Source organism: Aegilops tauschii, chromosome 1 (assembly GCF_002575655.3).
Source record: "Aegilops tauschii subsp. strangulata cultivar AL8/78 chromosome 1, Aet v6.0, whole genome shotgun sequence".
Taxonomy (NCBI): Eukaryota; Viridiplantae; Streptophyta; class Magnoliopsida; order Poales; family Poaceae; genus Aegilops; species Aegilops tauschii.
The window spans coordinates 456062324-456088257 of record NC_053035.3 but is presented as its reverse complement, the minus strand read 5'-3'; positions in this window follow the sequence as shown (position 1 = coordinate 456088257).

Genomic DNA, 25934 nt, shown 5'->3' with positions numbered 1-25934 from the left:
AGCGAGGTCTAAGCTTGGGGGAGTTGATACGTCCATTTTGCATCATGCTTTTATATCGATATTCATTGCATTATGGGCTGTTATTACACGTTATGTCACAATACTTATGCCTATTCTCTCTTATTTTACAAGGTTTACATGAAGAGGGAGAATGCCGGCAGCTGGAATTCTGGGCTGGAAAAGGAGCAAATATTAGAGACCTATTCTGCACAGCTCCAAAAGTCCAGAAACTTCACGGAAGTCATTTTTGGAATTAATAAAAAATACTGAGCGAAGAAAATACTAGAGGGGGCCCATAGCGTGGCCACGAGGCTGGGGGCGCGCCCCCTTGCCTTGTGGGCCCCCTGGCAGGCCTCCGGTGCCCATCTTCTGCTATATGAAGTCTTTTACCCTGGAAAAAATCATAAGCAAGCTTTCGGGAAGAAACTCCGCCGCAACGAGGCGGAACCTTGGCGGAACCAATCTAGGGCTCCGGCAGAGCTGTTCTGCCGGGGAAACTTCCCTCCGGGAGGGGGAAATCATCGCCATCGTCGCCACCAATGATCCTCTCATCGGGAGGGGGTCAATCTCCATCAACATCTTCACCAGCACCATCTCCTCTCAAACCCTAGTTCATCTCTTGTATCCAATCTTTGTCCCAAAGCCACAGATTGGTACCTATGGGTTGCTTGTAGTGTTGATTACTCCTTGTAGTTGATGCTAGTTGGTTTATTTGGTGGAAGATCATATGTTCAGATCTATTATGCATATTAATACCCCTCTGATTATGAACATGAATTTGATTTGTGAGTAGTTACGTTTGTTCCTGAGGACATGGGGGAAGTCTTGCTATAAGTAGTCATGTGAATTTGGTATTCGTTCGATATTTTGATGAGATGTATGTTGTCTTTCCTCTAGTGGTGTTATGTGAACGTCGACTACATGACACTTCACCATTATTTGGGCCTAGAGGAAGGCATTGGGAAGTAATGAGTAGATGATGGGTTGCTAGAGTGACAGAAGCTTAAACCCTAGTTTATGAGTTGCTTCGTAAGGGGCTGATTTGGATCCAGATGTTTCATGCTATGGTTAGGTTTACCTTAATACTTCTTTTATAGTTGCGGATGCTTGCAATAGGGGTTAATCATAAGTGGGATGCTTGTCCAAGAAAGGACAGCACCCAAGCACCGGTCCACCCACATACCAAATTATCAAAGTAACGAACGCGAATCATATGAGCGTGATGAAAACTAGCTTGACGATAATTCCCATGTGTCCTCGGGAACGCTTTTCTCTAAATAGGAGTTTGTCCAGGCTTGTCCTTTGCTACAAAAAGGATTGGGCCATCTTGCTGCACTTTATTTCCTTTCATTACTTGTTACCCGTTACAAATTACCTTATCACAAAACTATCTGTTACGGATAATTTCAGTGCTTGCAGAGACTACCTTACTGAAAACCGCTTGTCATTTCCTTCTGCTCCTCGTTGGGTTCGACACTCTTACTTATCGAAAGGACTACGATAGATCCCCTATACTTGTGGGTCATCATGCTGCACGTACGAAGAGGGAATTACTAGGAAGTTTACGTAAGAACTTTCGTTAGTTTAGGTGGATGCAGCATTATCGTACAAACTAGAATCCACCGCCCTCACAAGTCACTAATGGGCAAATAAGTTTCTGAGTCTCTGGCCACTTGATGTTTCAAAAACAAATTCAGCTTCTGCGGAGCCTTTGTCATTTAGGCTTTGACGCTTGCGGTGATCAGCATGCCATTCATTGTTGCGCCAAAGAACGCCAAACCTCATTACCTTGAGCACACTTGCCTCCAGAACAAAGAACCTGGCCAATTTAATCTCAGATGTGCTGCCTCGGTAGTCGATCAAATCAATTTCTTTAAGATGGATATCAAGGCATTCGATGAGATTATTATAGTGCAGCACATTTTTCACTTTCGGGTCTATTTTTATCTGCAAAAGAAGAGAACATATTAGAGCAGCTGGCAGTATAAGATTGTTGTGTCATCAAGGGGTACCAATATCATTCGCTCATACGATAGGGTTGGCTGGCTAGTGATATTTTTTCACTCACTCTCTCTCTCTTTCTCTTTCCTCTCATTTACCTAGGAGTACGTGAAGAGCTTAGGCATTTGTTGCCTTCCACTATGTGGCCGATGCCATATTTCGCAAAAGTATGCCACATAATACGCATCGATGTCAAATCAAAAGATTTTGGCACCGCTCTCACGATGTGAGAGAGTTGGCACCGCTGTGCACACAGACCCAAATGTATAAACAAATCAATCAAACCAACTACACCAGCCTCTCACTCTCCCAAACAAGTGTTTTTATTGCCTCAGTCCTCTCTCTCTCTCTCCCACGCAAGTGTTTTTTCATTGCGTGAGTTAATGTGGCACCGGAGCAAAGTAGGTGATCCAGATTGGGGCACCAGGTGAGCAATGGAGGGGCATCGATGCCAAATGCATCACAAGTGAATTTGGCACGTGTTTGGGCCTACATAGTGGAGGGCCGTTATAGCCCACTTTTGTACTACCTCTTATTTAGTATAAAATTTTGACCATATATTTATGTAAGAAAATGCCAATGCATGTCACAAAAAATTACACCATTTGAAATTATGTTCAAATACGAATTCAACGATATAGTTCTTGGTGACATGCATTAACATTTTGTCAGTTAAATCTATGGTCAAATTTTGATACTACAAAATAGGAAGAGTAAACCAGGACGGAGGTAGTACTTTGTTTTAGGGTAACCATAGAGTTACTGGAGTAGTCTAAGTTACTTTCCACTATGACTAGCCTAGGCTACTATAGTAGTACAACAAAAAAACGATGCAGGTGATCACGTGAGAAAAAAATACTAAAAACATTTCTTTCGGTGCAGTGCGTACATGCAGTTTTGAACACTACACTTGTCATCGTAATTTGGGAAAATTACGAAAAAATTGAGCTACATTGTGATTACCGTTTACTAATAGGAAAGAAGTTTCACCTTGATGAGTAGCTTCTCCGTGCACGGAAATCATGTAAGGAATCCAACAACTTGATCCAGATTGGGGCCGATAGATTTTATTGCCAAGATCTTCACTGTGCGCATAGACTGGGTCAAGCTTGTGGGAATCATTTTCTAGAAGACGGTTGTAAATACATCAAGAAGAAATTTAAAAATGTGAATTTCAAGAAGACGGAGAAGAAGATGAGTGCTGTACCTGAACGATTACGGATCCAATAAAGAGTTCGGAGAATTTGGCAGACGAGTGCACCAACGCTGGCAATTTCGGCGCGTCAATGACCCTGATTTTAGTTGGACCTTATAGATCCGATACAAGCAATCTCTCAAGGAAAGGCGCATTCTCAATGACCATAACGTGGAACAACTGGAGTGATCTCTTCCCAATTGATGTCTTGTTGCGGGGCCAGCAAGACACATAAAACCAACGGCGATTCGTCGAGGCGATGTGGAGGCTAATGAACCCGTGGATCTGCTCAAGACAAAAGTACTCAAGTGCAGTATAGCTGCGGAGCAGGTGCTCCATAGCCTTCTTCGAGATGACAACATCGTAGAGGTCGAGCTGCTTGAGTTGAGGGAGAAGAAGGGCGGGCGCGGCATTAATCTGGGGAAGATAGCAGGAGCTGAAGCTGGCGCGGCGCAGCGTTGGCGCGAGGTGGAGCGCGGACGACGGCAGAGAGCGACATCTTCCAGCTTCAAAGCTGAGCTCCTCGAGCTGATCTAGGGCGGGGGATAAGAACCACTCGTCGAACTTGGGTTGGACCTTGCAGTTGGTACTGAACATGCGGATGTCAAGGCGTCTGGCTGGCCCAGGGTGCGATGAAAGGGTCTTGAGACTGCGGCCATGCGTTTGCAATCCCCGTCGCAAAGGCAGCTGTCGACAGTGAGGTTGAGGGGGATGCGGCGCCAGAGGGGGCGCCACCGCCGGGAGACCAGGGCGGTCCGCACGGCAGATTTGGTGGGGAGGAGGCCGATGATGACGAGCAGCATGTCATTGGGGGAGGCTGCTGATGAAGTCCAGGCTCGCCGGATGCGGTTTTTGGTCGAGCCGCCTCCGCTTGTTGGCTGCCTCGCCGTCCATCTCAACCAGCAGCGACACCGGTGTACACGTGTGCTGGTGTGTGTTGTGTGCTGGGTGTGCGCGAGTGCGTCCTTCTGTGCATGCCACTGCGTAGTGGTGAACTATGCGCGAGTGCGTCCTCCACGCGGAAGAAGTGTGTCCTCAATGCGCCCTCAATTTACTAGCGTGCGGGGTGCTACCCCGAGTGGTTTCAACTTTGTTTACTTCACCGCGTGTCAGATGGGCCTCTAGTTTACTTATTTTCACCCACTGCCACATGGGCCAGCACATGAAGATACAGAACACAAGCTGACAAGGCAGCATGTGGAGTGGTTGACCGGTCAACTAAACAATATACGGAGCTATACGCTGACACAGTGATCGTATAATCCGTCAGTATAGAGTGTTCGTGTGAGAGGGGAGGCCCGTGAGAGATAGCGGAGAGAGAGAGAAAGAGCTACTCCCTCCGTTTGATAGTGTAGTTCCAACATTTTTTTAAAAGTCAAACTTTTGAAACTTTGACCAGGTTTATAAAGAAATTACTTATATCTACAATACCAAAGATAAATGATAGTATGAAGTAAGTACATGTTGTGATGAATCTAATGATCGTTCCTGATGTAAATGTTTTTCTCCACATATACCTGGTCAAACTTTTCTGAGGTTTGACTTTTCAAAACATCCATATGCTTATGGACGTGAGAGAGTCCCTAACTAGAGAGAGAGAGAGAGAGAGAAATAGAAAGAGTGAGTGAAAAAACTGTGTGTGCGTGTGTGAAAGAGACATGGACAACACTCGATAAAAGTCGAGAAAAAACGTGTGTGTCTTATGCAAACATATCACACATGCATCTTCGACAACGGAAGCAAGGTGAGGAGATAGTGTGTGGTTGTTTGCAACCGAGAGAGCAAGACCCCTAGCACGTGGCCAAGAGGGGTCTGACAAACAAGGGAGAGAGGTCAAGAGAGACGTACGGAGAAAATGCAGACATGGGGAGGAGAGAGTGTATGTTTGTCATAGAGAGATCCCCTGGAGATCGTGATGGGACTACATGGGTGGGAGATCGAGTGACAAGGTGTGTGCGCGATAGAAGATACCCCGACAGATATCGAGATAGACGTATGGATGGAAGGAGACAATACGTGTGTTCCTGATGGCTAGTGAGAGATAATGATACTTAGGGGGTGGGGGGGAGTGCTTGCGCCTATGATGGAGTGAGGGATTATGGTACTTATTAGGGGGGTGCGTGTCACATAGAGAGAGAGAGAGAACAAGGGCGGAGAGTGTTGGATGGGTCTACATGTAGAGCGCGAGCGAGACATGTGTATGTGTGAACCAGGGAGATATAAAGTTTGAGAGAGATTGAGGAGCCCCGATAAGGCTGAGTGGTGCGTCAGATAGCTGAGAGGGGGAAAGAGATATTCCATCCGCTCGATAATGCAGTGCATGTAATTTTTTTAGAAGTCAAACTTTGGAAACTTTGATCAGGTTTACACAAATGTTATTTATATCTTCAATACCAAAGATACATCATACAAAACTACATCTCATGGTGAATCTAATGGTATATGTTTGCCGTTCTAGATGTAATTGTTTTTCTCCACGTACATGGTCAAACTTTGTGATGTTTGACTTTTCAATAAATCAATATGCTACGGACCGAGGAGAGTGCCTAAGTCGAGAGAGATCAAGTGCCTGTGAAGGAGAATGAGTAAGTGTGCAAAAAGAGTATGTGTGTGAAAGAGAAAGTGACAACAAACGATAAATTAGAGAGAGAGAGAGTGTGTTTTTTCGTTTCTTAGGCGAACATATCATGCATGCATCTCCGAGATAGAAAAGCGAGGCGAGGAGATACACGAAGATAGCTAGTGTGTGATTGTTTGCAACGGAGAGAGACACCCCTATAGCACATGTCCAATAGAGGTCTGGCCAACAAGAAACAAAGGTCGAGAGGGACACATGGAGAACATGGACGCATGGGGAGGGCGAGAGGGTGTGTTTGTGATAGAGAGACCCCCTCAAGATCGTGAGGGGACTATATGGTTGGAGATCGAGGGAGGTGCGTGCGCGATAGAAAGATGCCCCGAGAGAAATCGAGATAGACCATGCACATGTTTGTGATGGAGACTAAGATTAGCTAGTCATATACATATAGGGGGGAATGCGTGTGCCTACAATTGAGTGAGAGACCATCATACTTGGCAAGCTAGGCATGAGATTGTGCATGTGTGCGTGTGAGATGGAGAGAGAACAAGGGAGAGAGATAGAGTTTTAGATGGGCCTATCGAGTGCGAGTGAGATATGCATGTGTATGTGTGATCCAGGTAGATGGAGAGTTTGAGAGAGAGGGGGAAGAGCTCCGAGACGACAAGTGGTGCGTGAGAGAGTTACCGGCAATGAGCTAAGGAATTTCTGTGCGTACGATGAGTGCACCCAAGATATCTAGCTTGAACTAGAGAATCATACATAGTGTGCGAGAGAGACCTATAGATGGAATATATATGCATGCGAACTAGAAAGACCCCCCCACACACACACAAAGAGAGAGAGAGAGATGGAGAGAAAGCGAGAGGGACCAACAAGGTTTGTGTGTTGGATGCGTGCGACAGAATTGAAGATTGTCAGCGAGACAGAGAGATATAGATAGATAGAGAGAGAGAGAGAGAGAGAGAGAGAGAGAGAGAGAGAGATGGAGAGAAAGCGAGAGGGACCAACAAGGTTTGTGTGTTGGATGCGTGCGACAGAATTGAAGATTGTCAGCGAGACAGAAAGAGATAGAGAGAGAGAGAGCAGGAGTCCGGGAGAGGGGGAGGTCGCGTTTTATGCATCAAAGACTGATATAAACCATGTTTCGATATAAACTTGCATTCAAATATTTAAATTGGAGAACATGTTGTCTGCAATCCACACATGAACGGATATATGCGTATATCAAACAAGTTCATTAATTTGACTTTCAACATGTTCATGGAGTACTATAATACTGTACAACATGCTACTCGATTGAGGTGTTCAATTTTGGATTTAGTTCACTATTTTTACCTGGTGAACGAGCTATTTCATTGAATCGAGATATTTCATTTTGGGTTTGATTCCTGTTTTTGAGTGGGTCAACTATTTGTCATATAGTAAATCGCTAGCAACGAGCATGTAAAAACACATTACTCCCGAGCATCGTCTCTCCATCTAAAAAAGAAGTGGCAAGCTAATATTTCAAAATTTGATTCGAATCGACTTGGTAAGGTAGACGTGGATGCTCCTTCTCCCAAATTTTGAACGAACCGTTAAACATCCTCTGCTCGGTGGAATTCGCCCGAGCAAATAAATGGGAGACGCAAAATTACAGTCCTATGTGGGACATGCATTAATTGGCCCGTTGTACATCGAGGGTAGGTTCGTAACTTCATCCAAGCGCGCCTTCTCCTCGGCCGAAATGACATGTGCCGAATAATTCATAAACCATGGTCGGCAAAACATGCTCTCCTCGCCCGAAATAGCTCGCGCCCACTATTTCAAAACATGCTCTCCTCGCCCGAAATCGCTTGCGCCCACTATATTTGAAAACATGCCCTCCTCGCCCAAAATCACTCCCGCCCACTATTTGGGGAGAAGCAATCCCCAACCCTCAGTACACAGACCCAAGCCGAGAAGCCTAAAGGCAGGGGTAGAACTGTAACTCCCCCACACATTCCAGACAAATGCGTCCGTAAAACATGGTTCCACTCCCCTCCCAATTCCCCCCCATTCATACCTCGTGGGCGCCAAATCACCTTCTCCCCGGAAGCTCCCTTCTCCCGAGCCGTGAAACCTCAGCCCCTCCTCCATGGCGCCCCCACCGCACCAATTTCACAGCCGCCCTCCTCCCTAATGTCGGAGACGCTCTCCATTTCCCGTCGTGCACTAGGTCGTGTGCCTCTTACTCCGTGCTGCTGGAGCTTCCTCGACGACGGCCGCGTGAACCGTACCGGAGCCGATTCACCCCCGCCGTTGTTCACGACGCCGGAGCGGCTCCAACTTCGGATCCGTCCAGAGTCCCGGCGCTGCTTCCCCGTAGCCGTCGACCGTCGCGACATCGTTGTTTCCCTGCCGCTGGTCGCCACCGCAACCGCGCCGGCCTCACCGACTCGGCAGCTGGACCTGCCTACTTCACCATGTCGCCAGATAGGTCGCACCCTCATCTCAAATCACTTTATTTAGGCGTCAGTTGTCTGAATTTTTATTCTGGGCCAATCGATTCCCAATGGGAAGCAGCACCCCTCGAGGCGGCGGAGCTCCTAGGCTGCCGGTTGGCTGGTGTGTAATGTAAGGGTGTGGGCCGCAAGTTCACCGCGAAAGCAGCGCTTAGATGGATATCTTAGAGTTGCGTGGGTTGAAGGTACTGCCGCCGCCGGATCTGGATGATGGGCAGTCTTTGTGGATTGGCCCGGGGGCGGCGTAACCACGGCAGTGCGGTGGGGCGGGGAGCGGGGTTTTGGCCGGGGCCACGGATGGCGGAGGCAGGCTGCTCTGCCGTTGGTCGTTGGCTCTTCGGGGAAGATTCCTAATAGTGTGAGCCAGGAGGCACAAGATGGCCATCAAGCCATCCGGCGTAAATCGGACAGTACCAAAATAAAATAAAATAAAATCATGTGACCCCAATTTAGTCTTCAGTCAACAGACGTGTGACCACTCTCGTACCTTGTTGTTGATCTCTTAGTGTATTTCTTCAGATCAAAGAGATGTGTCGTTCTTAACATTCTGCGTTATCTGCATCTTCAGCCACACCGTCTTCCGACTCACCGCAGCTGCTCCAACAAGGGAAGCATACACCAGAAGGGAGCTATAGTCCCCACTCAACAGTTCCCTGCATCGAATGCGCGTGCCCGACATGGACAGCCACAACAACTGCAGGGCCATCGACAAGTCAGCACATGATGCTCACTCCTATGGATGGCGGCCAAATAGGTTGTACCCTCATCTTACTTGTGTGCAACATTTATGGCTTTGTTATTCATCTAAGCATGGAAAATAGATTATCACATTTCACTGTATATTCATGCTGATCTCTTACGGGTCTTGTTCAGGAGTTAACGTTGTTCCATAGTTCAGCTAAGATACTTGTTCTTTAGGTAACGTTGTTCCATAGTTATCATCCATCAGCCAATGCTATCCCACAGGCTGGTGATTATAGTATTATACCACTTCTAGTATTACCTATGCTGTTCTTTAATACTTTTGTGTGCCATCTAGTTAATCTCGAGTACAAACGATACATATTCTGTAGCTTTCATCTGTGTTCTCCCTTTAGTTTTTGAGACCTGTTGCTGCTAGTTAACCCCAGTCCTACTATTTATGTCATCTCCTATAGGCACTCATTACATAAATCTAACTACTAGTTGTCTTCCATGCATGTCAGATATAATTGCACACACTGATATATCCACAAGAACCTCACGGAGCAAAGTAAAGGCCAATAAACTTGATGTCAATGATACCCAATATGATGGACCATGTAAAGGAAGTTCTTCAGAAGACTTGCAGAAAGATGTTGAATCCTCTTCACCCCACAAGGTCCTTGCTCTAACTTGGCCCGTGATATGGGTACAACATGCATATAATGTCCTGGAGTGTATCTACTCTGTTGCAATGCCATGTGCTTAGCATGCTGATCATGCATGTAAATATGTCATGCCTTCCTGTTTTTCAGTACCTATTCCATTCATGATAACATGTTTTCAAATTCAAGTACTGTCATTCTACTCTATCGCAATGCCATCTACTTAATTCGGACATCATGCTTCTGAATATCTTATGCATTGTTATTCATCAGTATGTACTTCATCTGTCTACCATACCATGTTTGTTTTACATTGAAGTGTTGTTCTAGTGCTCTGTTGCAATGCCATCTTAGTTTCCCAATCATACACGTGTATGCTGCATTAGTTTTTTCTGTATGTATTCCGCTAGCATACAGTTTTACATTCAACTAGTGTTTTTTACTGTGTTGTCCTGTTGTATCCCTAGCTCTTACACCATACTCCCTCCGTCCGGATTACATGTTGCCGAAATGGATAAAAAAAGATGTATCTAGAACTGAAATATGCCTAGACCCATCCATTTTTTTCCGGATGGAGGGAATACATGTCAATATGTCATGCCTTTATATTCTTCAGTACCTATTCCATCTCTCTGTTGTAGCATGCTTTATAATTGAAGCACCATTCTTCTATACAAGGCATGCAAGGGGAAGAGGACTATGTTAGAATCTGAAGGGTTACAAACCAGGTCTTTGCAAAAGATCCAAACGCCAGGAGGTAATAAACCAACTCCAGTTTTTATAGATACTGCTCCAGCACAGAGAAACCCAACTCCTACTGATAATAAGCATATTCCAGTGGCCAAAGAACTAGTCCGCTCCAGTCCAGCAAAAATATGTCAACTCCATTCTAAGAAGCGTGTGCGTATCCTTGCATCATGAAATTTTGTAGCATGCTGATCATATTTTCTACATGTTTCTTACCCATCTCTCTTTTAGAAAATAAGCTTAACAGATAGAAGAATTTCTGCACTTGTATCATCAGTGAGGAAAGATTCTTGCAGGAATTCCCTGTGCTCCAATGCAGATGTAAGTACCTTTTGTATATCACTATATTTTTACATCAGCATGTATTTTGTTAATGGGCGTGAATCCAACCTTTATCTGATCTAAATTTAGTTGTAGTAAAATGCATGATTAAAGGAGGAAAACTGCCTAGTAGTTTTGCATCCTGAGCTGCATGAGTGTACTATCTCATATCAGTGGGTTTGATTACTTTGGTTCTGCAGTGGGTTATCAGTGTTTTTTACTTTGTTGCCCTGTCGTATCCCTAGCTCTTACATCATACTCCCTCCGTCCAGATTACATGCCGCAGAAATGGATAAAACTGGATGTATCTAGAACTGAAATAAGCCTAGACCCATCCATTTATTTTCGGATGGAGCGAATACATGTCAATATGTCATGCCTTTCTATTCTTCAGTACCTATTCCATCTCTACTATAGCATGTTTTATAATTGAAGCACCATTCTTCTATATAAGTCATGCAAGGGGAAGACGGCTATGTTAGAATCTGAAGGGTTACAAACCAGGTCTTTGCAAAAGATCCAAACGCTAGGAGATAATAAACCAACTCCATTTTTCATAGATACTGCTCCAGCACAGAGAAACCCAACTCCCACTGATAATAAGCAGATTTCAGTGGCCAAAGAACTAGTCCGCTCCAGTCCAGCAAAAGAATGTCAACTCCATTCTAAGAAGCGTGTGCGTATCCTCGCATCATAAAATTTTATAGCATTCTGATCATATTTTCTACATGTTTCTTACCCATCTCTCTTTTAGAAAATAAGGTTAAATGATAGAAGACTTCCTTCATTGGGATTGTATTCGAGGAAAATATCTTGCGGGAATTCTCTGTGCTCCAATGCTGATGTAAGTACCTGTTGTATATCACTATATTTTTACATCAGCATGTATTTTGTTAATCGCGTGAATCCAACCTTTATCTGATCTAAAATTAGTTGTAGCAAAATGTTAAAGGCGCCAATGTTGATTTTTGTAAAGAAACCTGCATGGTAGTTTTACATACTGAGCTGCATGAGTGTACTATCTCATATCATGCACATTACTGAATTGTAGTGCTGCTCTGGTTGCCCATCCATTCATTATGTCAATGTTGCTTTTGTATTACCTTACCTGGCTGATGATATCTGTGCCATATTGTGTTAATTTGGTGTTGGCTAGTTTCCCAAACGTTCATTGTGCCAATGTTGCTTTCCTATTATCTGACTTGGCCAATGATAGAAATGCTAGTGTCTTAATTTGGTGCAGGTTGCTGAAGATAAGAAGACAAACTCTGAAAACAACAAGGCAACCCCATTGTTTCTTTCCAATAAATCTAGGCCAGGTAATATGCCAATAACTCATGATTAATCTGTTTGGTTCCCCTCCTAATTTATGTTATGATGCAGTGGTCGAGACACTCTCCACTATCAATAATACAAGCCTGTCAAAATCGCCATCTGAATCTGTTCAGTATCCTCTGTCTCGAATGCAACGGAAAAAATGTATGTTTGTGAACCAATTAATGGCTGAAGGAATGATGGAAATGGTGGAGCAATCAGAGGTGCAGAGTCGTGCGACACAACAACTGATCAACGTTTTCAGAGATAGTGTAGCAAAGCAGCAAGAACTTGCCCACATGCTTATGAGCGTCATCCGTGTTGAGGTTGCAGATTGTGACGTTGTAGATCGTTAGGTTCTGTTCATTTATTTGCACTGGCATCAATCTTTGATTGCCCAGTGGATGAAATTTCCTGTAATATATGCTGGATGTGCAATGTTTTTCCCTGTATGCCGTACCTTTGCTTGATCGGTTTTGGTCCTGTGCATAATTGCTTGTCGTAATGGGCTCAAATTATCTAATTTGGCCTAAAGACGTGTACGAACTATAGTGGGCCCATTAAGTTAATGGGCCATTACCAGGCCGAAAGTTAATGGTCGGCCCTCTTAACTCCCGGGTCATTAACAGGCCGACATCGAAGCGGGCAACAGGTGGGCCCAATTGATTTCACGGGCCGTTAACAGGTCGTTACTAAGTTTGGGCTACATATGGCCCAACTATACTGTGGGCCTTTAGCAGGCCGAAAGAGACAGCGGGCTTGTACTGGACCATGAAGAGCATGGGCCGCTAAGAGGCCAAAAGTCAGGTCGTATTGTAAATGGCCCAACTGTGTTGTGGGCCTTTAGCAGGCCGAAAGAGAAACCGGGCTGGTATTGGACCATGAAGGGCATGGGCCGTTAAAAGGCCAAAACTCAGGTCCGACTACAAATGGCCCAACTCATTTATGGTCCGTTAACAGGCTGAAAGGCACACAGGGCCGGGAATTGGCCCAACACTTAAATGGGTCACTAAAAGGCCAAAACGCAGGTCCGACTACAAATGGCCCAACAGATATATCGGCCGTCACCAGGCTGAAAGACACACCGGGCCAGAAATTGGCCCAACACTTAAATGGGTCGCTAAAAGGCCGAAACTCAGGTCCGACTACAAATGGCCCAATTGATTTATGGGCCGTCAACAGGCAGAAAGATGTACATCGTGAAAATTGGCCCATCCACTGAATGGGCCGTTAACAGGCCAAAATCTCATCGGGCCGATATTGAGCCCAAATATATAGTGGGCTGTTAACGGGCTCGAACTGACGATGGGCTGCAATGGTGTCAAATCTTTAACGGGTCGTTGACGGGCCGAATTGGCACATCTCGTATGGGCCATGGGCTTAAATGGACCTACCACAATTAGACCTTATATGGGCCGGCCTGCTATTATTTACTGGGCGGGCCTTTTTCACCGGAATGGGCCACTGTTGGGCCGTGCCACGTGTCGACCTATCATAGGCGCCTCCTGTCCAATGAGTGGATGACATCTGTCCCAACGGTGAGGCAACACGTGTTTCCTCCGGCCAATGATGATTTTACACGTGGAAAATCCCCATTGGTCCGGGCTGTTAACGGGTTATCGGATCCAAAACCGGACCCCATAGCTTAACGGCGTTCCATTACGGTGGATGCCACGTGTCGGTCACCCTTGACGAAAGCACTTCTGTGACGCGCGATTTATCGTCATGGAAGTGGACACTTCCGTGATGATAATTTTGGTAATGTCATGGAACACTTCTATGACAGCACAGGTATGACTATCTTGATTTTGTCATAAAATCGTCATGGATGTACATGCATAACAAGAAACGCGACCTACTGTGACAAACACGTATCATCACGGAAGTGTATTTTTTTGTAGTGTTAGTACATGTGTGAATACATAGACAAACAGAGTGTCATTAGTATGCCTCTACTTGACTAGCTCGTTGAATCAAAGATGGTTAAGTTTCCCAGCCATAGACATGAGTTGTCATTTGATTAACGGGATCACATCATTAGAGAATGATGTGATTGACTTGACCCATCCGTTAGCTCAGCACGATGATCGTTTAGTTTGTTGCTATTGCTTTCTTCATGACTTATACATGTTCCTATGACTATGAGATTATGCAACTCCTAAAAACCGGAGGAACACTTAGTGTGCTATCAAACGTCACAACGTAACTGGGTGATTATAAAGATGCTCTACAGGTGTCTCCGATGGTGTTTGTTGAGTTGGCATAGATCGAGATTAGGATTTGTCACTCCGAGTATCAGAGAGGTATCTCTGGGGCCTCTCGGTAATGCACATCACTATAAGCCTTGCAAGCAATGTGACTAATGAGTTAGTTGCAGGATGATGCATTACATAACGAGTAAAGAGACTTGCCGGTAACGAGATTGAACTAGGTATTGAGATACCGACGATCGAATCTCGGGCAAGTAACATACCGATGACAAAGGGAACAATGTATGTTGTTATGCGGTTTGACCGATAAAGATCTTCGTAGAATATGTAGGAACTAATATGAGCATCCAGGTTCCGTTATTGGTTATTTACGGGAGACGAGTCTCGGTCATGTCTACATAGTTCTCGAACCCGTAGAGTCCGCACGCTTAACGTTCAGTGACGATCAGTATTATGAGTTTATGTATTTTGATGTACCGAATGTAGTTCGGAGTCCCGGATGTGATCACGGACATGACGAGGAGTCTCGAAATGGTCGAGACATAAAGATTGATATATTGGACGGTTATGTTCGGACACCGGAAGGGTTCCGGGAGGTTTTGGATAAAACCGGAGTGCCAGAGGGTTATCGGAACCCTCGGGGGAACTAATGGGCCTCGATGGGCCTTAGTGGAGAGAGAGAGGGGCGGCCAGGGCAGGCCGCGCGCTCCCTCCCCCTTGAGTCCGAATAGGACAAGGAAGGGGGGGCGGCGCCCCCCTTCCTTTCCCCCTCTCCCTCTCCTTCCTTCCCCCTCTCTCCCTTTTGGTGGAAACCTACTAGGACTTGGAGTCCTAGTAGGATTCCCCTCTTGGAGGCGCGCCAAGGAGGGCCGGACGGCCTCCCCCTCCCTCCTTTATATACGTGGGGAGGGAGGCACCCTAGAACACACAAGTTGATTGTTTAGCCGTGTGCGGTGCCCCCCTCCACAGATTTCCACCTCGGTCATATCGTTGTAGTGCTTAGGCGAAGCCCTGCGTCGGTAACTTCATCATCACAGTGATCACGCCGTCGTGCTGACGAAGATCTCCCTCGACATTCAGCTGGATCTAGAGTTCGTGGGACGTCACCGAGCTGAACGTGTGCAGATCGCGGAGGTGCCATACTTTCGGTACTAGGATCGGTCGGATCGTGAAGAGGTACGACTACATCAACCGCGTTGTCATAACGCTTCCGCTTTCGGTCTACGAGGGTACATGGACAACACTCTCCCCTCTCGTTGCTATGCATCACCTAGATGGATCTTGCGTGTGCGTATGAATTGTTTTGAAATTACTGCGTTCCCCAACATCACAAGCATCATGTGATTCCAAAAGCCCATCAGCATGGAGTTTCTTCATGCGCTTTACACCAATATGACCTAAACGGCAGTGCCACAAATAAGTTGCACTATCATTGTTAAACTTATATCTTTTGGCTTCAATACTATGAACATGTGTATCACTACTATCAAGATTTAGTAAAAATAGACCACTCATCAAGGGTGCATGACCATAAAAGATATTACTCATATAAATAGAACAACCATTATTCTCTGATTTAAATGAATAATCGTCTCGCATCAAACAAGATCCAGATATAATGTTCATGCTCAACGCTGGCACCAAATAACAATTATTTAGGTCTAAAGCTAATCCCGAAGGTAGATGTAGAGGTAGCGTGCCGACGGCGATCACATCGACTTTGGAACCATTTCCCACGCGCATCGTCACCTCATCCTTAGCCAATCTTCGTTTAATCCATAGCCCCTGTTTCGAGTTGCAAATATTAGCAACAGAACCAGTATCAAATAACCAGGCGCTACTGCGAGCATTAGTAAGGTACACATCAATAACATGTATATCAAATATACCTTTCAGTTTGCCATCCTTCTTCTCCGCCAAATACCTGGGGTAGTTCCCCTTCCAGTGACCAGTCCCTTTGGAGTAGAAGCACTCAGTCTCAGGCTTAGGTCCAGACTTGGGATTCTTCACTTGAGCAGCAACTTGCTTGCTGTTCTTCTTGAAGTTCCCCTTCTTCCCTTTACCCTTTTTCTTGAAACTGGTGGTCTTGTTGACCATCAACACTTGATGCTCTTTCTTGATTTCTACCTCCGCAGCCTTTAGCATTGCGGAGTGCTCGGGAATTGTCTTATCCATCCATTGCATATTATAGTTCATCACGAAGCTCTTGTAGCTTGGTGGCAGTGATTGAAGAACTCTGTCAGTGACACTATCATCAGGAATATTAACTCCCAGTTGAGTCAAGTGGTTGTGGTACCCAGACATTCTGAGTATATGTTCACTGACAGAACTATTCACCTCCATTTTGCAGCTGTAGAGCTTATTGGAGACTTCATATCTCTCAATCTGGGCATTTGCTTGAAATATTAACTTCAACTCTTGGAACATCTCATATGCTCCATGACATTCAAAACGTCGCTGAAGTCCCGGTTCTAAGCCGTAAAGCATGGCACACTGAACTATCGAGTAGTCATCAGCTTTGCTCTGCCAGGCATTCATAACATCTGGCGTTGCTCCTGCAGCGGGTTTGGCACCTAGCGGTGCTTCCAGGACGTAATTCTTCTGTGCAGCAATGAGGATAGTCCTCAAGTTACGGACCCAGTCCGTGTAATTGCTACCATCATCTTTCAACTTAGCTTTCTCTAGGAACGCATTAAAATTCAACAGAACAACAACACGGGCCATTTATCTACAACAACATAGACATGCAAAATACTATCAGGTACTAAGTTCATGATAAATTAAAGTTCAATTAATCATATTACTTAAGAACTCCCACTTAGATAGACATCCCTCCAATCATCTAAGTGATCACATGATCCATATCAACTAAACCATGTCCGATCATCACGTGAGATGGAGTAGTTTTCAATGGTGAACATCACTATGTTGATCATATCTACTATATGATTCACGCTCGACCTTTCGGTCTTAGTGTTCCGAGGCTATATCTGCATACGCTAGGCTCATCAAGTTTAACCCGATCATCACGTGGTGTCTCGGCACGACGAACTGTAGCAACGGTGCATGCTCAGGGGGAACACTTATACCTTGAAATTTAGTGAGAGATCATCTTATAATGCTACCTCCAAACTAAGCAAAATAAGATGCATAAAGGATAAACATCACATGCAATCAATATAAGTGATATGATATGGCCATCATCATCGTTGTCGTCTCGCCAACTATTGCTTCTACGACTATCGCTACCGCTAAGTGATAAAGTAAAGCAATTACATGGCGATTGCATTTCATACAATAAAGCGACAACCATATGGCTCTTGCCAGTTGCCGATAACTGTGTTACAAAACATGATCATCTCATACAACAATTTATATAATCACGTCTTGACCATATCACATCACAACATGCCCTGCAAAAACAAGTTAGACGTCCTCTATTTTGTTGTTGCAAGTTTTACGTGGCTGCTACGGGCTTAGCAACAACCGTTCTTACAACCGTTCTTACCTACGCATCAAAACCACAACGATTTTTCGTCAAGTTTGCTATTTTAACCTTCAACAAGGACCGAGCGTACTCACACTCGATTCAACTAAAGTTGGAGAAACATACACCCACTAGCCAGCTGTGTGCGAAGCACGTCGGTAGAACCAGTCTTGCGTAAGCGTACACGTAATGTCGGTCTGAGCCGCTTCATCCCACAATACCGCCGAATCAAAGTATGACATGCTGGTAAGCAGTATGACTATTATCGCCCACAACTCTTTGTGTTGTACTCATGCATATATAACATCTACGCATAGACCTGGCTCGAATGCCACTGTTGGAGAACATAGTAATTACAAAAAATTTCCTACGCACATGCAAGATCCATCTAGGTGATGCATAGCAACGAGAGGGGAGAGTGTTGTCCACGTACCCTCATAGACCGAAAGCGGAAGCATTATGACAACGCGGTTGATGTAGTCGTACATCTTCACGATCCGACCGATCCTAGCACCGAAGGTACGGCACCTCCGCGATCTGCACACGTTTAGCTCGGTGACGTCGCATGAACTCTAGATCTAGCTGAGGTCGAGGGAGAGTTTCGCCAGCATGACGGCATGGTGACAGTGATGATCAAGCTACCGGCGTAGGGCTTCGCCTAAGCACTGCAACGATATGACCGAGGTGGAAATCTGTGGAGGGGGGCACTGCACACGGCTAAACAATCAACTTGTGTGTCTATGGGGTGCCCCACTCCCCCGTATATAAAGGAGTGGAGGAGGGGGAGGGCCGGCCCTCTCATGGCGCGCCCAAGGGGGGAGTCCTACTCCTGGTGGGAGTAGGATTCCCACTAGTAGAAAAAGGGTCATCTGTCCCGGTTGGTAAGGGCCTTTTGTCCCGGTTTTTGAACCGGGACTAAAGGGTCGTTACTAATGCCCTAGCCCTTTAGTCCCGGTTCTTACACGAACCGGGACAGATGGGCCTCCACGTGGCCGTTGCGGCGAGCCCAGGCAGGAGGGCCTTTGGTCCCGGTTGGTGGCACTAACCGGGACCAATAGGCATCCACGCATCAGCATTTCAGGGGCTGGGGTTTTTTGTTTTTTTAAAGGGGGGTGGGGGTTTTGGGGGGTTAATTTAGGTGTTTCATATATTGTGTTAGCTAGCTAATTAATAGAGAGAAGTGTCCTCTCTTATCTCCGTGCTTGGTCGACGCTACGTACTATATAGTATAGAGAGGACTAGACACGCTAGCTAGTAAGCAAATGAAGGAAACAGAAGATCGTCATGAACATATGCATACAGGGAGAACTGATATCGACCACCTCTCCTTCTCCGAGAGATTGGTCGAACAACAAGTTCTCGTATATCTATCCAACACTACCGGCTACATATATACAATAATTATCTCTTACAATATAATCTCCTAATTATATATGAACACAGGGTCCACATAGTATTCTCCGTTTTCAGCGATCACGTGGTCAAGGAAGAATACTGCCAATTCCTCTTGAATTGTTCGCATACGATCTGGTGCTAGGAGTTCATCCCGCATCCGAAAGATCTAATTTGAAGAAGGGGTCAATACATATATATATGAATAAATGAAACTCAACACAAATGATGGTAATAAAATAAAATTGTGAATATTATTGCTTACGCACTTCATATTGTTCGTCAGAGTAGCCCCGCTCACAGGTCGTGTGGCGGATGGACTCGCAAACGTAGTATCCACAGAAATCATTCCCTTGTTCCTGCCACAACCACCTTACAAGAAATAGAGGTCAATCAAACTGATAAGCAAGCATGCTAAATGGGATTGATGAAACTAGCACTTGAATCACTAGGAGATGCGCGGAACATGCTACTATAGTACTTACTTTCGGGTGTCTAAATTGCAGCTTCTTCGGCAGTCCCGGAGCTTTTTTGGTGAATTTTCTCCAAACCCTGCCAGACAAAGAAAACAATTACTTGATATCAGGAAATGAACAAAGTTGCTGATATGGTGGATAATGATCGATTTAACTTACTTCTCGAGCATTTGAGTCATGTCCGCATAGTCCTGGGGATCTTTTCGTCTCGAGTCTAAGACGGTTACTACACCCTGCTCAAGCTTAATCTCTAGGAGAATATAGTGGAAGCTGCGCACGCATGCATAAGTCATCGATTACATTACTATAACCTGGACTAATAAGGGAAACCGAATATGCACAAGAAAGTAACACTCACTTGAAGTTGTACGGAAAGAGTATTATATCTTTGTTTTAATTTATTACCAACGATCGTAGCAAGTTGGCCTCGGTATTTTCGGCATGATATTTAACCTCAGTTGCATCTATGAGATTTGTGTTAATGAATCCAATATCACCGATTTGTCTTTTCTTCAATTCGGCGATCTTCAATCTTCAAAATATAGTGAGGATAATTATAAATACATGCAATGAAAGAGCTGACCTATATAGAGAGACTTAATGACAAAAGTAGTACTACTTACAGACAGTAGCAAGTGACCGTTGATTTATCGAGGGCCTTTTGATTGAAAAACTGGAAGAACTCCTCAAATGGAACATTCAACAGTTCAATTCTAACGAGGTCATGCTCCTCTTTAACTCTCAGCGTCAAAGTATCCCTCCCCCCAGACTCTCTGCAGGTTTTCATGTACCAATCATGTAATCTTCGCATCATTGTTGTTAGAGATCTTTCATCTTTGACGAGAGGCTTCCATAATGGTATTTGTGTTCGTCCACCTCCAAGAAATCATAATGTACATCATCGGGTAGGTAATCTCCAAGATTGCTATAACCGGGCACCATCCTCGGATCATTAGCGACGATGTCGCTAGACACCTTGAGCGGGGGGCACGATTGGTTCGCTTGTTCGCCGAGCAAGGCAAATTTTTTTCCCAGCTCGTCGTTCTTTTAACCTTTGATCACTGACAGTACTTCTCGACCGCTCCGCTTCGACAAATGTCTTTGCAATAATGCACTCATAGTTGCCTTTCGGCGGAGACTGTGGTGGTTTTGTCAGGGCAGCCAGAGTGCGCTTCGCTTTCACTGGATCTACCTTCTCCTCCGGAGGTGGATGTTTCCTTGCTTTCACCCCTTCAAAGAAGTTTGTCACTTCGGCTCGCACAATCTTCGTGGTTTCCTCCTCGGTCCTCTCGTATGGTAACTTCTCTGGAGTCTTCAGAGAAGGACTGAATCTGTATTGCCTCCCGCCTCTAGCTGTACTGCTAGACGCCGGCAGAGCAGACGGAGCGGCTGTGGCTGTCTTCTTTCCTTGCTTACGAGGCAGAGGAGAAGGACTACGACGCGCCGGAGCAGCCGGAGCGGCGGCGGGTCTCTTCCGCCCTTGCTGACGAGGCGGACAAGGAGGAGGCTGGCTGCTCGGGCGCGCCGGCGCAGGCGGAGAAGGAGGCGGAGTGCCGCCATGCGCCAGAGAAGGAGGCTGAGTGCCCTGATCACTCGGCAGAGGAGGAGGCGAATTGCCGCCACGCGCCGGAGAAGGAGGCTGAGTGCCCTGATCACTCACCGGAGGAGGAGGCGGAGGAGGAGGCGGAGTGCCCTTACTCGCCGGAGGCTTCCAGTTCGGAAGGTTGATGAGCTCCTTCCGCTATAGGCATGGAGTCTTCAGAGCAGAACCCAGCCGAGTCTCCCCTTCACCGGTAGGGTGGTCAAGCTGGAGGTCCTCAAATCCCTCCGTTATTTCGTCCACCGTCACCCTAGCATATCGTTCTGGAATCGGACGACAGTGAAAAGTTGCGCCGGGTTCAGGAGGTCGAACAGAGCCGACAGCCGCCTTGACTTTGAAGTTCTCCCATTGCGTCATAAGGTGGCAATGTTGAGACTCCGTGATAGCATCCACGGGGTAGCTAGCAGGAGCCGTCAAGACATGCTCCGGCTGAAGCAGCTCGGTGGAAGCCACGCTGCTTCTCCGCTGAGATGGCGGGGTAGCTTCGGGGGTAGTTTCAGCAGGTCGATTGCTGCGAGCTACGTCTCGTTCCTCTAGCGCTTGAACCCGTTCGTGCAGCTTCTCAATTTGGGTTTGCTCCACTTTTTTCCTCCTCTCCTGGCATTTGTAACCGCCCGCGTCCGGAAAACCAGCCTTCCACAGAATGGAGCCTGGCGTGCCTCGTGTCCGTCCAGGGTGCTCAGGGTTCCCGAGGGCCATTGTGAGCTCGTCGTTCTCTCTGTCTGGAATGAACGTCCCTTGGTGTGCTGCATCGATATAGTGCTGAAGCCTCTTGACTGGTATTCTCATTTGCTCGTCCGTCCAAACGCACTTCCCTGATACAGGGTCCAAGGTTCCGCCAGCCCCGAAGAACCAAGTCCGGCAACGGTCTGGCCAGTTCATTGTCTCTGGTTCGATCCCTTTATCAAGCAGATCATTCTCAGCCTTGGCCCACTTAGGCCGGGCTTTGAGGTAGCCACCTGACCCCGTGCGATGGTGAAGCTTCTTCTTCGCAGCATTTTTCTTGTTTGTCGCTGACAACTTCTTACTCTTTTCCGATGTCTTGTGGGCCACAAATGTGGGCCAGTGATCTCTGATCTTCTCATATTTGCCGATGAATTCTGGTGTCTCTTCTTTGTCGACAAACGTTTTCAGCTCATTCTTCCACCTCCTGAATAGGTCTGCCATCTTCTTAAGAGCATGAGACTTGATTAATTGCTCTTTAACTGGCTTCTCCAGATCATCCTCTGGCGGTAGGGTGAAATTTGCCTCCAGCTCGGTCCAAAGATCATCTTTCTGCATATCATTGACATAAGACACCTCAGGGTCTTCCTTCTTAGGCTTATACCATTGGTGGATGCTGATCGGGATCTTGTCCCTAACAAGAACCCCGCACTGAGCAGCAAATGCTTCCTTTGTCCGGATGGGTTCAATCGGTTGGCTGTCGCGCGCGATTGCTGTGATCTCAAACCTTTCATCCGAGCGCAACTTTCTCTTCGGGCCTCGTCTCTTTACCGAAGTTGTGCTCGATCCGGAGGGCTAGAAAAAAGAAGAAAGACGAGAGTTAATTAATATGTGTACATACCAAAACAATGAATGCATCAATTAGCTAGTCAGCACAGGCTTAACTAATATATTTACCTGGCCGGACTCTGTTCGGTCACCGGAGCCGTCACCACGGGCTCCTTCTTGCACCAGCATTGGGTCACCGGAGCCATCATAATCATGTCTTTCCTCCTCCACTCTTCGATCACCTTAGCCTGCTTCTTCACCCCGTTCTTCCAGACCATCATTGTCGTTAAGATACGACAAGACATCACCTCCGGCTAAGATTATGTCCCCCAACACCTCTTCTGCTTCCTTGTCTCGTCCGTGCTCCATTGTTTCTGCAAATATTACAACATGGCAATTATTACACAAACATGACAGCAGGTGGATATATTAGTGCAAACGTAGACCTAGCTTATTCCGAGTTTGGGGTGGCCTCGGCAACGCTTCAAGGGTAGGGGCGCGGCGGGAGGGGTAGGAGACCGACATCGTTTTTTCTAGGGTTTGGGTGTCCTCGAGAGTTTTGGTCGAGCGAGAGGGTTGGGGGGGGTGCTCCCGTGGTATAAGTTATCACGGTCGAAGTTATTCGGGAGGGGGTTATATCGACAACGACGACATACATACATGGGAAAATAATGTTATCGGGGAGGGGGTAGGTCGAACCCCCCCCTCCCCCTCGTGTTGAAGTTATCAGGACACGGGGTATATCGACAACGACATATCCGATAAAAAATAAGAAGACGAAGAAGAAATAAAAAGAGGAGAAGAAGATATTAATAGAGGAGAAGATTGAAGAAAAAAAGAAGAAAAAAAAAGAGGAGAAGCTATTCCTTTCATCTTCTCCTCTTCTTTTTCTTCTTTTTTCTTCTTCTTATTTATTTCTCATCTTCTTCCTCTCCTCTTCTTCTCCTTTCTTCTTCTTCTTATTTTCCTTTTTCCTCTCATTCTTTTTCTTCTTCTTCCTTTCCTAGCTAGATATATAAAACTTTTCTAAAAATGTAACTTTTGCATATATAAAACTTTTTCTTCTTCCTTCTTCTTCCTTTTATTCCTTCTTCCTAAATATATAAAAAATTTCTAAAAATGAAACTAACCTAAAATGTACTAAATCAGAGAACATATATAGATAAAACTTTTCTAAAAATCTAACTTTTGCATATATTTATTTTTAAAACATCATTACAATTGAAAAAAATACATACATACATACAAAAAACATGTAAAAAATGCATACATATAGGAACATAGATCAAAAAAATACATACATACATATATGAAAATCTAAAAACATGTAAAAAAAATAGCATGGCGGCGTGGCCGGCAGAGGCGCGGTGCTCACAGAGGGAGGAGCGCGTGGAGGGCGGCGTCGGGGCAAGAAGGGGCGCGGGGAGTGGCGCGGAGACGGCGTCGGGGTCGGAGCGGCGCGCGGCGGGGCAGGGGCGGCGCGCGTCGGGGCAGGGGCGCGCGCTTCGGGGCAGGGACGGCGCGTGGCGACGACGTCGGGCGAGGGCGCGGCGACGGCGAGGGCGCGGGCGACGGCGACGACGGGCGACGGCGACGGCGGGGCGGGTCGGGGGCGCGGCAGGGGCGGCGCGCGTCGGGGCAGGGACGACGCGCGGCGACGACGTCGGGCGAGGGCGCGGCGACGGCGAGGGCGCGGGCGAGCTCGGGCAGCCTAGCAGCGTCGTCGGAGGGATCGAAGAACTGATGAAATTTTCACAAGTGCTGGCTTATGTAGCAAACCCATTGGTACCGGTTGGTGGCACAAACCGGTACCAATGCCACCTTTAGTCCCGGTTGGTGTCACCAACCAGGACCAAAGGCCTCTTTTCAGCAGCCCAAAGGGCGGGAAGCGGCGGCCTTTGGTCCCGGTTGGTGGCACCAACCGGGACCAAAGGCCTCTTTTCAGCAGCCCAAAGGGCGGGAAGCGGCGGCCTTTGGTCCCGGTTGGTGGCACCAACCGGGACTAAAGGGGGGGCATTGGTACCGGTTAGTGCCACGAAATGGTACCAATGCACCCCTTTAGTATCGGTTGGTGCCACCAACCGGGACCAAAGGCCTTGTGCTGCTGCGCCCGCGTCGAATGTTTAGTCCCACCTCGCTAGTTGAGAGGGGCGCGCAGTGGTTTATAAGCCCCACTGCCGCTCCCCTCTTGAGCTCCTCTCCATTGCAGGCTTACGGGCCTAATTGTCACTGCTATGCGTGATGGGCCTACTGGGCCTTCTGCGGGCCTGAATCCTGGCCCATCGATGGGTTTCTAGTCGTATTCAGGCCGTGGTGGCCCAGTAGGTGGCATATTTTTTATTTTTTGCCTGTTTTTTGTTTTTTTTGCTTTATTTATTTTGTTTTGTTTCTACTTACAACAAAAACTTATTTATTTTATTTTATTTTGTTTCTAATTACTTATTTATTTTACTTTATGATAATTCTTTTTGCTATTAAAGTTTCTAACAAAAAAAGTTCTTTATGAAAATTCTTTTTGCTTTCAATGATTTTGAACAGAAAATACTTCGATAATTTTAGTTGCATCAATTTTATATAATTTTAGTTTCAATAATACTAGAGGTTGCTTATAATGTTTTGAACAGAAAATACTTTGATAATTTTAGTTTTATAAATTTTATTTATGTTATTAAAGTTTATTTTATTTTGTTTCTACTTATATATTTTATTAAAGTTAATATTATTTTGTTTCTAATTACTTATTTATTTTATTTTTTATTTTTCATGCACCATTTTTCATGCATTTACTGATTATTTTGAGCTATAAGACCCTAAAATTGAAAAGTATTTCAAATGAACTCTGAAAAGGTTGAAAGTTGGCTTGGTATCATCATTTCATCCACATAGCATGTGCAAGAAAGTTGAGAGGGTTACGGCAAAAACTGGATGCACTTCGTGTACAAAACGGACAATCTCTTTCGAAGTACCAGGATTTCATACGGAAACTCGTCTGTTACAAAGGGATTTCATTTTTTAAAACTTATTTGAACTCCTGACTTTTTGTGTGTTCAAAATGCACCATTCAAAGCCATATCATCAATTTTCAACCCTTTCTGACTTCATTTGTTATTTTTCATGCATTTATTGATTATTTTGAGCTATAAGACCCTGAAATTGAAAAGCATTTCAAATGAACTCTGAAAAGGCTGAAAGTTGGCATGGTATCATCATTTCATCCACATAGCATGTGCAAGAAAGTTGAGAGGGTTACGGCAAAAACTGGATGCACTTCGTGTACAAAACGGACAATG